The 12496-nt window shown below is 36.8% G+C and overlaps 1 protein-coding gene across 1 annotated transcript in view; it reads right to left on the reverse strand.

The window, feature by feature from the left end:
• LOC107689324 (protein TALPID3-like) overlaps window positions 1-12496 on the reverse strand; it is a 119663-nt gene that overhangs the window by 79269 nt on the left and 27898 nt on the right. The window lies entirely within an intron of this gene.

A 12496-nucleotide genomic window follows, 5' to 3' on the forward strand; every position in this document is an offset into this window, starting at 1 on the left:
TGTCTGTCACAGCAGATCTGGAGCAAGAAGGAAAGGGGAAAAACCTCTTTCTGAATAGGTGAAGGGTAGAGGAAGGGCCAGGTTTCCCACTGTTCTCACCTCAATTCCTCAGGAAAAGCAACAGTGGGTTGCAGTAACGTGGCCTCGGGAGGAAGCCGCAAGAGCTTCAAACGTGTGGTCTGGTGAAGAGATATTATTTGTGAGAGGAAGAGTGAAATGTCAGCGGCAGGTGGGTTATTCACTGCAGTGTGGTGCACCTCACGTGGAGCAAGGGAGACCAGGGCAACAAAAAAACAGCAGGGTTTCTGAATGCTGACTATATTTATAAAGGTGACCGTGCACTGTTTCAATGACAGACATAATTGTTATTTAACAAAATAGACAATTAAACACAAAATAAACAAATAAAAATACATGGTACCTTCAAAATGTTTCAAGAAATGCATACTGTACACCAGAGGTCCCCAACCACTGGACCGTGGCCGTGGAAGAATTGCTACCGGGTCGCAAGAACGTTCTGGGAAAAATGTGTATAGATACGACACTGTTATTTATTTATGTTAATGATTGTTCTAATTATTCTGTATTTTCTTTGTATGCGATTGATATGGAGTAGCAATTTGACAATTTCATGTTAAATAAGTAAATGAAAGATTGCTCTGATCTGTCACGTATTGAGTTAAACGGATCGCAGTTGATCCGTAATACGTACGGATGAGACCCTACCGTTCGGCATGCACGTTATTCGCAGATTAATTTGCCAATTTACACGTACAAGCAATTTGAAACCACAAGAAGAAGAAACGAAAGAGAGCTCAATTCGTTACTCATGCGCTGTTCTCGCACACAATCAAAGTGCGCACAAGAGATGTGTTTCAGACAGCGCGGAAATACCGAGTTGCGTATACCTACACATAAAATTAGCCTATGTCAAAAACCCTTCACGGCATTGTCATTCTCTGTGCTTTAAATATTTTTTTTCTTGCTTATCTGAAAAATAGTCCAATCTGTGACTCAAAAAACCCACAATATAATGCGTTGAACCACTATATAATGCTATTATAATACTATATAACAGCCTTATATATATATATATATATATATATATACACACACACACACATTAGGCTATTTTCCAAACGTAACCGGTCCGTGGTGTAAAAAAAGGTTGGAGACCACTGCTGTACACAACATACATTCTACAAAAATATTAGTAGTATGAACTAGTATAAGTAGCGAGCATTCCAAACCCATACAGAAGACTATCCATATGACTGTGCATGCAACTAATGCTTTGAACTGTGTACTAGCATATTGTTATATGGCAGATATAGTCAGAGTAAAATGTTTGTATCCTGTTCCAAATTCATTCTAAAACACATACTAAAAAAATACGGGAAAAAAAGCATGAGTAGTATAGTAGTATGCATTCTAAACCCATACCAATCACATACAATCAGTACAATGTAATCAGTACACAGATGACTCACTACTTCTAGCGAGATTCTGAAGTGTGCATCTAATGGACACTTTACTATCCCATGAGGCCATGGGAGAGGATTTAATATGAGTAAAATAGTATATGGTAGTATGCATCCAAACTTGTAGTCTTCCTCTTTTAGACTGCAGAGTTTGGAATGCATGCTACCATACGACTCATACTTTTTGTGCAGTATGTGTAATGTATACACTTGCATCAAGACATACAATTCTACACTATATAGAATATACACACTGCTATAATAGTAGTAGTATGAACTAGTATGAGCAGTATGCATTCCAAACCCATACAGTCTAATAGTACAGCCGGGAAATATATGATACTATACATATGCACGTAAGACCATACACACTGCAGAAATAGTATGAGTAGTATGGTAGTACGCATCCAGACTCATACAGTCTAGAAGAGGAAGATGAAAACCAAGACTATACGAGCATACGGCGAAAACAATAGTAGTATGGTAGTATACATCCAGAATCATAGTTTATAAGAGCAAGACGATATCCAAGACTATACATACTACAAATATTGCAAAAATTAGTAGCAAAAATTAATAGTATTATGATAATAATAGTATTATGTATCCAAAAGCATACAGTTTAAAAGAAGAAGATTATATCTAAGACTATCCACATGCACATAAGACTATACATACTGCAGACTGCAAAAATAGTAGTAGGAATATGGTAGTAGGAATCCAAACCCACAGTCTTCCTCTTCCAGACTACATAGGTCTGGAATGCATACTACTCATACTTTTTGTAGTATGTAGTTATGTACTGTATACTGAATACAATATTTGTATGGATGTCAAATGTTTGTAATATTGTCTGCCACAATACTCGAACGCATAACTAGACCACTATTTCTAATGTGATAAATGAACCAGAAGCGATATCAACTGATAACATTAACTATTTGACAGTTAAAAATTTTTTTTTTTACCCAAACTGGGTTAAAAAAAAAAAAAGAACCAAATTAATTTCCAGACACACATGGAATAAATTTCATAATGAGGTCATATGACAACAACAGCATAATACTGTTTAAAAAACTGCTGTATACTGAATTTGCAGTATACACTGTATACTGTATACTATACAGTTGGTATACATCAGAATTAAGATTGTGCATTTGTCTCTGGTAAACATAAAACTGTTATAGAAACAAACACACAAGATAAACAAACTACAGATGATTCTGGTTTAGAACGGAGCCACTGCCTCCTGCAAAAATCCACACAAGCATTCGAGCAACAGCACACAACTATTTTTCTGTGCTGTACATTAGGCAACAGGACCCGTCATCCATCATGCCAACCAGCGTCTGCACAGCTGCTGGGTAAACCCCCGCTCATCTAAATGTCATCTCGCACACACAGACCCGAGCATCACCGGTTCTCTGCACCAGACCAGCCGCAACAGATGTGGCCTCGGCCCTCACTATTTAAAATGCCTGAGGCTGCAGCGTGAAGCTCTGGCGACACAGCATGGGTGAGCGCAGATCGTCTGCACCCATTTATCATGATTTGTACAGGGTGCCCTGCTTCCCTTAACACTCTTCATCATATCCACTTTTCGGATGATTATGTTTTCAGAAGTGTAAATGTGCTCCAAATAGAAATGCTGCATGAGAATCCTATCAAATAATTACAGATTTTATTTTAGGATGGCAACTATGCATCTTCATTAGGGCTGTCGATCAATCCACATTTTTTAATCAGATTAATTATTAATGATATTCTGATTAGTTTTTTGCATATGTCAATATTTGTTGGGAAAAGCCCAATAGATAATTCCTGGTAGGCATGGTTTGGCATTTTTATCACATTTTTATTTCTATATAATTAACTGCAAAAAATGTATAGGTTAAATTGACAGCCCTAATCTTTACAGTGGGGAACAGTGAGGGTTAAAGACCTGAATGTTGTGTCCAGCTCACTGTCAGTGTCCATAGCGCAGAAGTAGATGAAATTGGATAATCCAAATGGATATTTATTTCCTCTCCTCCAGAGATAGTGTAAGAAATCATGGGAGAAACCTAGAAATGTAATTTAAAAGCAATTTTACAGGACAGAACACAGTTGGGCCTGAAGGAGAGGAACAGAGAGGAGGACAGTGCTGAATCCAACACCTGAATGATGAAACTCTCCTCTGAATTACTCCTCTTACAATCCCTCAAGGTTTCCGTCACAATGTGTGCGCATTACTAGCGTTTTTTCATGTTCTTCCAGAACAGACATTTTAACTTCCAAAACCAAACTTATGCTGTTGTATAAAGACTAAGGCCAAAATCCTAGGCAGCAGAGCATTCATGTTACAAAGACAAAGTGGTAACACTTTACAATAAGGTTCATTAGTTAACATTAGTTAACTACTTTAGTTAACATGAACTAAACATGAACAATACTTCTACAGCATTTATTAATCTTAGTTAATGTTAATTTCAACATTTACTACTGCATTATTAAAATCAAAAGTTGTGCTTGTTAACATTAGTTAATGCGCTGTGAATTAACATGAACTAACTATGAACAACTGTATTTTCATTAACTAACATTAACAAAGATGAATAAATACTGTAATAAATGTATTTTTCATTGTTTGTTCATGTTAGTTAATACATTAACATTAACTAATGGAACCTTATTGTAAAGTGTTACCGACAAAGTAATTAAGACATGTTTTCCCTCCAAAATACAATCAATACTACTGCTGAAAAGTTTGAGGTCAGTAATATTTTGTGGTTACACTTTATTTTAAGGTGTCCTTGTTACAGTGTAATTATACATATAAGTACTGAGTAATATTAATTAACTACATGTACTTACTACATGGTTAGGGTTAGGATTTGGGTTTGACTTAGGGTTACGTGAATGTAATTATGCATAATTAATTGTTATTATAATAGTAAGTACATGTAACGTGTAATAAGGACACCTTAAAATAAAGTGTTACCGATTTTGTTTTTGAAAGAAGTCTCTCACGTTCACCAAGGCTGCATTTATTTGATCAAAACCACAGTAAAACAGTAATATGTGACCCTGGACCACAAAACCAGTCTTAAGTGTCAATTTTTTCAAAATTGAGATTTATACATCATCTGAAAGCTGAAGAAATAAGCTTTCCATTGATGTATGGTTTGTTAGGATAGGACAATTTTATATTTGGCTGAGATACAACTATTTGAAAATCTGGAATCTGGGGGCGCAAAAATATCAAAATATTGAGAAAATAGCCTTTAAAGTTGTCCAAATGAAGTCTTTAGCAATGCATATTACTAATCAAAAATTACGTTTTGATATATTTACAGTAGGAAATTTACAAAATATCTTCATGGAACATGATCTTTACTTAATATCCTAATGATTTTTGGCATAAAAGAACAAGCGATAATTTTGACTCATACAATGTATTGTTGGCTATTGCTACAAATATCCCCGTGCAACTTAAGACTGGTTTTGTGGTCCAGGGTCACATATAGTAAAATATTATTACAATTTGAAATAATGGCTTTCTACCTGAATATATTTTAAAATGTAATTTATTCCTGCGTTGCAAAGCTGAATTTTCAGCATCATTACTCCAGTCTTCAGTCTCAAATGATCCTTCAGAAATCATTCTAATGCTGATTTGCTGCTCAAGAAACATTTCTTTTTATTATCAATAATGAAAATACATGTTGTGCTGCTTAATATTTTTGTGGAAACTGTGACAGATTTTTTTTCAAGATTCTTTGATGAATAGAATGTTAAAAAGAACACTATATGTCAAATAAAAAAAATTGAAACAATGTGAAATCTTCTGATCAAGACTTTTGATCAGTTTAATGTGTCCTTTTTAGGTAATCATCTAGGTAATCTCTACTGAAATCACCTGTGAGCTTAAGAGCATAAAGATGTTCCATTGTCTGATGCTCAGACAATGATATATAAAGAAAAAATGACAACACTTTAGTTAGATTTGCAGGTGTTCAACTGTCAACATGCTAATGCCAGTCTGTTATGTTATCAACTGTGTGCAGTTGACATAAGGAAACCTATTTGTATAAAATACAAATGACTCTTTATTGGCAACGTCTATGTAAAGAGTCGCTTGTTGTCTCACCGAACACAGTGAGTCTGCAAGTCATTGTAACCACCAGTGTGTAATACAAAGACAAATAACAGAGAGTAAAAGTAACATAAGGGCCATTCAAAGCCAAACAAACAGAAAGTTCAACACATGGTTGTGTGGGAGGGATATTTAATGGCAAGAGTCTTCAAGTGCAAATGTAGTCCCTTCTCTCCAGAGTAATATCAAAGTGGGTTGGATACCGTGACATTTCTGCAGGATCAAGGTCAGTGCAGGGGCTCCTTGCTGGTGCAGCGAGGAGTTGTCTTTTAGTAGTGGGTGACATTTAGACCGGAGTCCACTAATGTGGTGAAACTCCCCCTGGAAAAGACCCGGCTACAGCGGGGAGAGGAGGAGAGAACACGCATGCAGACTACTGAACGCAAACATCATTCGTGAACATACAAGTAGTTCATGCAAAGTCATATTTGCACAATAAAATGTGCTAAGAATGTTGCATTGCACATTTTTCATATGTATGTGCACAATTATAAAACGAATAGTTCCAGTTCTGGATCCTGATTGGTCAATACAGCTACTCCAAAGGTTGTTCTGAAAACAAGTGAATTAACTGAATCCCTTCACAAAGTGTCCTTTCACAAGATCGCTAGCAAAGGATATGTGCACTGGTTAAATCAAGGAAGTAATTTTGTTTTTTATGATCACATGTTGTTCACCTGAGTGTCATGTCCCTGAAATTTGAATTTATGGGAGATATAACCTGGGATATAAACATTATATATACAATTATTATTCATATTTCAATTTTAATGATCATATTCATTATATGAATAAGCAACATTGCACTACTGTTCAAAAGTTTGATTACAGTAGCGCTGGCCCCACAAAAGGTAATAACATCTGTGCATGTGATAGCAAATCCAGTGCTATTCATGTGCTCTACTAAGGGACAAGAATGTGATTCTAGTGTGTCCACAGCCAACAATCTCCTCTCCTGCTCTTCCAGTGCGCTTGACTGCATGTGAATGACTCCAGAGATACGTGAGGGCTGGAAAAGAACAAAGGTATGCAGCCGCATTAGTATTCTGCTCACTGGCCCGCACCCTGCCGGCCTTCCCAGCATCCTCCTCAGCGAACACCAGCACACATACGCTTATTATTAAACTACATCCGCCCATCCCAAACCACGCTTCCTCATTAATATTTATCTCACTTAATACAAAGCTCATGCATTCCATTTTGATTAATGGAAAGGTCTTTTTCCCCAAATAACAACCAGGGGCATGTGATGTGTGCAGGGTTCATGCATATTAATGCAAGCACATACACGTGTGTGTGTGTGTGTTTGTTCTGGTGGCTGTCACTCTGACAAGCCGCCCGTCACTGCCTGCTGCTGCAACACCACTGCATCTCAACAGCAGGGCTGATGTATGTGCACCAGGATAGGACACATGCAAGTCCACAAACTGAAAGAGCTCCTGAGGACCTTGCATGAGATCATTGGAAAAGTCACATAACCAAGTTAACACTGAAAAAAAAATCAAAATAATTGCAAAAATATTACAAATAGGAATAGAATACTACCATACTGTGCATACAGTAAATGAAATTAAAGGCAAAATACCCAACTTATCTAAATTCATCCTGCTTTATACTAATTTTAAAAGTAGTACGTGAAACAGTACTCAGTATGCAGTTACAGACGTTTCAAACAGTAGAATGCAACACCGTTGTCACATGGCCTAACTACAATGCATGATTAATTCCTGCCAAGTGGTGGATTTTTAATCCAATTCATCTGGGAATTCCATGCATAAAATTTGCATTTTGAGCACTGTGTACACCACTATTCAAAGGTTTGAGGTCAGTAGGATTTTTATCGAGTATGCATTAAACTGATCAAAAGTGACAGTAAAGACATTTATAATGATACATCATATTTCTATTTAAAATAAATGCAGTTATTTTGAACTTTACAGTCATAAAAGAAAAATGATCATGGTTCCCACAAAAAATATTCAAGGGGTGGTTCATTGCGATTTCACTTTTTTAAAGTTAGTGTGTAATGTTGCTGTTTGAGCATAAACAATATCTGCAAAGTTACGAAGCTGAAAGTTGCAATGCAAACGGAGATATAGTCTTTTAAAATTCTGGATTTCTGAAGGATCATGCAACACTAAAAAGACTGAAATAATGATGCGGCAAAATTCAGATGTTTAAAAAAAAAAACAGTTGTTATTTAAAAGACTGTTAGGAACAAAGGAGCAAAGGTGTGGTCAGTCCCCATTGTTTGGCAAATTTTCAGTTGAAATCTGAATTGGAATTTGCGCAATCAGGAATTTCACTCAAAGGCAAAAGATTTTGCATCAGGTTCAAGTTGGTCACATGAATTCACCACGCTGACCAATACAAAGCTGTATGGTTTATGAGCTGTGCTTTGTGGTTCACTATACTATTGACAATAGACAATGGTCTTTTCGACCCAAAATCTTTTTCAAGATTTGATGCTCAAAAAAATTGTTGCTCAAGAAACATTTCTTATTATTAATGTTGAAAACAGATGTTGCTGTTTTTTTGTTGTTGTTTTTTTGTAGAAACTGTGATGCATTTTTTTCTGGATTCTTTGATGAACAGAAAGCTCCAAAGAACAGCAATTATTTGAAATAGAAATCCTTTGTACATCATACATCTTTTTATTGTCATAATTTAATGCATCCTTGCTGAATAAAAGTACCCTTTTTTTTACCCCCCAAAAAATTCTGCAAATGTGACAGCATCTTAAGAGTCAAACGCAAATAACAAGAGAGTTTGATCTTTCTTTTTAATGTGACCTGTTCACTAAATGGACGACAGCTTGTTTTTGTACAACCACCACCTGCTGAGGAAACCAAACCAACCAACTGAATCTGACCACGATGATTCATTCTCATCACTGGCTATTCCCCTATAATTCTGCCTGTTGGCCTTTGCATGTTTTCCTCATCATCTCGGCCGCTCTCCCTCACTGTACACAATCCCCCAAAACACTCACATCCATAAGATCTCTCATCTCATCTCGGGGTATGCAGTCGCCACATATTAACATACTTAGGCACAGGGGCGGGAGAGCTATTACCTAGCAACAGAGCCTGCTGTGATTGGCTGGTTCCATCAGACGTTAAAGGGGGTTTGGTTGGGGCTGAAATGGAAGGTTATTTTCTGCCCATGTCATCTCTGTTCGTCACATCAGAATAACACGCTAAGGGGCTCCTCCCCCCATTGCCTGCCCCATTGACGGAAAGGGCAACAGACCGAAACGTCTCCCGGCAGCAGTAACCACGACACCCACGGCAGTCAGACGCGCCACGTCAAAAAGAGCGCAGCTCTCATTAAAATATGATGTTACATCACAGGCAGTCTTCACTATGTCAGATGAAATTTAGAGCAAATCCTTGCAGCAGGCAGAGGGAGTGGCAATGAGGAATCTCATCACGGTTTAAAATTCCAACACCAAATTCAAACTGGGAGAAAAACGGTAGGAGAAGCCTAACTGAATGGTATTTTGACCCACTTTCATTCTGTTAAACTGAACACAGCTGCATGTAATGGGTTAATGTACAGTGAGTTGGTCTTGTACCATCCTGAAGTGGTTTATTTTGCAGTTATGACAGGCTAAAAGTACATGATCCGGTCACATATTCATACCAAATGAATGGACGTTAAAGGGACTGTTCACATAAAATGAACTCTGCAGAACACAAAAGATGATATTTTGAAGAACGCTGGGAACTAAAGAACCCTGGACCCAAATGACATTGCATTTCACAGTTTTACTACTATTACCTAAAAGTATGTATGGTGAAAATAGATCAAGTGGATAGGTAAATTCCTAAACATATTTCACATATATCAGGTGTTCCAAAAGGATAGCTCAACCCAAAAATAAAATTCTGGCACCATCATGTCATTCCAAACTTGTATGACTTTATATGTAGAACTATAAATATATTTTGAACTGTTTACAATGAAAGTCAATGGGTTTCAATGTTGTTTTAGCCATAATATCTTGTTTTCTGAAGTCAGCCAGCCAGCCATAAAGGTTTGGAATGGCATGGGGGTGAATAATTGTTTTTAAGGAAGTAGACTATATGCAAGTACTAGGGTGCACTACACCATCAGAAATTTGTCTTGATACCACAATATTGTATACAACCGATAGCATCTAGCTAAAGGGGCCTTAAAATTCATAATCACTTAACATTAAACACTGCTCTAAAAATTATGTAGCACAAGCATTTGTGTGAATGTACATTTAGAAAAACTGTACACTATCTAGACACCTAGATGGTTTTTCAATGTATTCAGCGAACCTTGATTTGGGGTAGTAATCTTCAACTTGTATACTAGTAGAATTGGTATGCAGATATGGGTGTGCATTGAGTACATCTAGGTAAGTAGCCGATGGGTTTCAGTAGAAAGCCTTCAGTAGGGATGGAACCTAAAATGGACAGCTGATATATGCATATTAAATAAAAATATTAGCATACAGTAGGAAATATAAAGTCCTTTTAAAGAAACAAATTAAATGTTAACATTCACCACAAGTACTCTGGCAAGTACAAGTTGGCTCCTTAGACCTACTTCCTGCAGAACTGGAGCGTTTCGCTTAAATTATGAGGCTGGTGTACGTCCATAAGGGCAGCGACAGCTGCAGCAGAGGGAGTGAGTGACGTATGATTAATATCCAGAGCCACAGACAGTAAATGTAAGAAAACAAGCGCAAGTGCACTTCATAAATATGCACTACACTCTGGTATAAATCTGACAGCATGAAGGAAATACAGCAGGGACCTGAGAGACCGAAGCAGTCCATGGAGGCTGAGAGAGGAGCTTGGTGAGCTGGGGTTTCATTAATCACCATGAAGGAACAGGGAGTTTGGGCGGCACTGCTCTCTTCTACGGTTCAACATCTGTGCCAGGACTAGACTTGTGCCGGTATTCGGTAATGCGATATATCACGGTAATGAATATGCACGATATTGTTATCGTGGGCTCTTCTAAATACCGTGAATAATTATATATTACAAGTTATTCAGAATTTTGAATGCATTTTAAGAATACTTTTCCCATCAACTGGTCAAAATGCTCAACACCACTGTATGCTGCCTGAAAGACGCGTGGGCTCTGATGTAAATAAGCGCGGACGAGAAGCACATGGCGGAACATGTGAGAGACGCTCTGGATGAAAGCGCACTTTCACTCTCTGACAGCAGATGGCGCTAAACTGCAGAAATAATAATAATAATAATAATAATAATTAATTTAAATGAAACCCTGTAAACAAAGCAGCTGCTCTACTTTCTGTTTCTGAATCGTGTTTAAATTATTTAAACAGCCATTCAGATTTGTGTATTTGCTATGATGTTCATCACAGCGCCAAATACTTAAATATTTAGACTTAAATAATAGGCTATATCATCCAGGTGGATGCTGCACACTGGTGGTGGATGAGGATACCCCCTGACAATGTAAAGCGCTTTGAGTGCCTAGAAAAGCGCTATATAAATGTAATGAATTATTATTATTATTATTATTATATTTATTTTCAAACTTTTTTTACATTTTAATCTGGACTACAACATGCCCTAGATATTGTTTGAAAGTGTTTTGATTCTTTATTGTTCGGTCACACTTTACATTAGGGCTTCATTAGTTAACATTAGTTAATTCATTAGTTAACATAAACTGCCAATGAAAAATTCTTCTGAACATTCATTAATCTTAGGTATTCCAATATTTAATAACACGTTGTTAAAATCGAAAGTTGCAACTGTGTTATTTAATGAGCTAACATGAACTAAGACTTAATAACTAATAATTAATAACTTCTGTAGCAAATGTAACTATTGCTCATTGTGAATGTTAATGCATTAACTAAGGTTAACTAATGAGGTCTTATTGTAAAGGGATACCTATTGGTCTTTATAGTTCTTTTGCACTTTAATCTGTGTAAAAATTTTAGCTTTATAAATTTTTCTGTATTGCTTTATTGCATTTAAATGTTCAGTTCTTTTTGTTATAAGAAAAAAGTTATTAAACCTGTTATACTGTATAATGACAGCACTTTTTTAAAACTAAATGTCAATACCGTGATAATACCGTACACCGTGATAAAAGCATTAGCAATTAATCGCAACATGAAAATTTGATACCGGCATATCCCTAGCCAGGACTGGCGGCTGCCATTAGCAAACAGGCTGCAATACATTAGACTCGCTGTCTGGTGTGGTCAACGCAGGTAATGAGTTTTAAAAGTTGGTCTTTGGAGCATCTGCCATTAAAGTCAACAATTCACACTTAAAAGCAAAGGCATTGATAGTTCCATGAAGAACCTTTAACATTCATAGAACCTTTCCAATAAAAAAAGGTTTATTATTAAAATGGTATTCACACACATTAAAAAAAACAGGTTCTCTTAAGAACTTGAGGAACCAAAAAAATGGTTCTTCTATGGCACTGGTGTGAAAACCTCCTTTTAGAACCTTTATTTTTAAAAGTGTACTTCCATAAGATTATGCATTTATAAGCAAATTCAACTCTTCACTTAAAAAATAAAGCTAATTTTTTTGGCATCAATGGCTCCATGAAGAACCTTTAACAACCATTTAAAGGTGGGGTAAGCGGTTTTTCAAAAACGCTTTAGAAAACTGATTCGGGCCGAGTAGCAAAACAAACTTGTAGCCAATCAGCAGTAAGGGGCATGTCTACTCATGATGTGGAGGAGAGAGCGTGCAGTGCACAGGACGGACATTAGCAAGCCGAGCGACAGAAAGATAGAGATGGCGCATAAAAAATAAAAGAGGAAAACTTCTACGGAACAAAAGAAGGCTTAAGGCAAGAAGTAGGACCCGTGTAAATATCGGATCAGCTTTCCAGCGCT

Source organism: Sinocyclocheilus anshuiensis, unplaced genomic scaffold (genome assembly GCF_001515605.1).
Source record: "Sinocyclocheilus anshuiensis isolate Anshui unplaced genomic scaffold, SAMN03320099.WGS_v1.1 scaffold1006, whole genome shotgun sequence".
NCBI lineage: Eukaryota > Metazoa > Chordata > Actinopteri > Cypriniformes > Cyprinidae > Sinocyclocheilus > Sinocyclocheilus anshuiensis.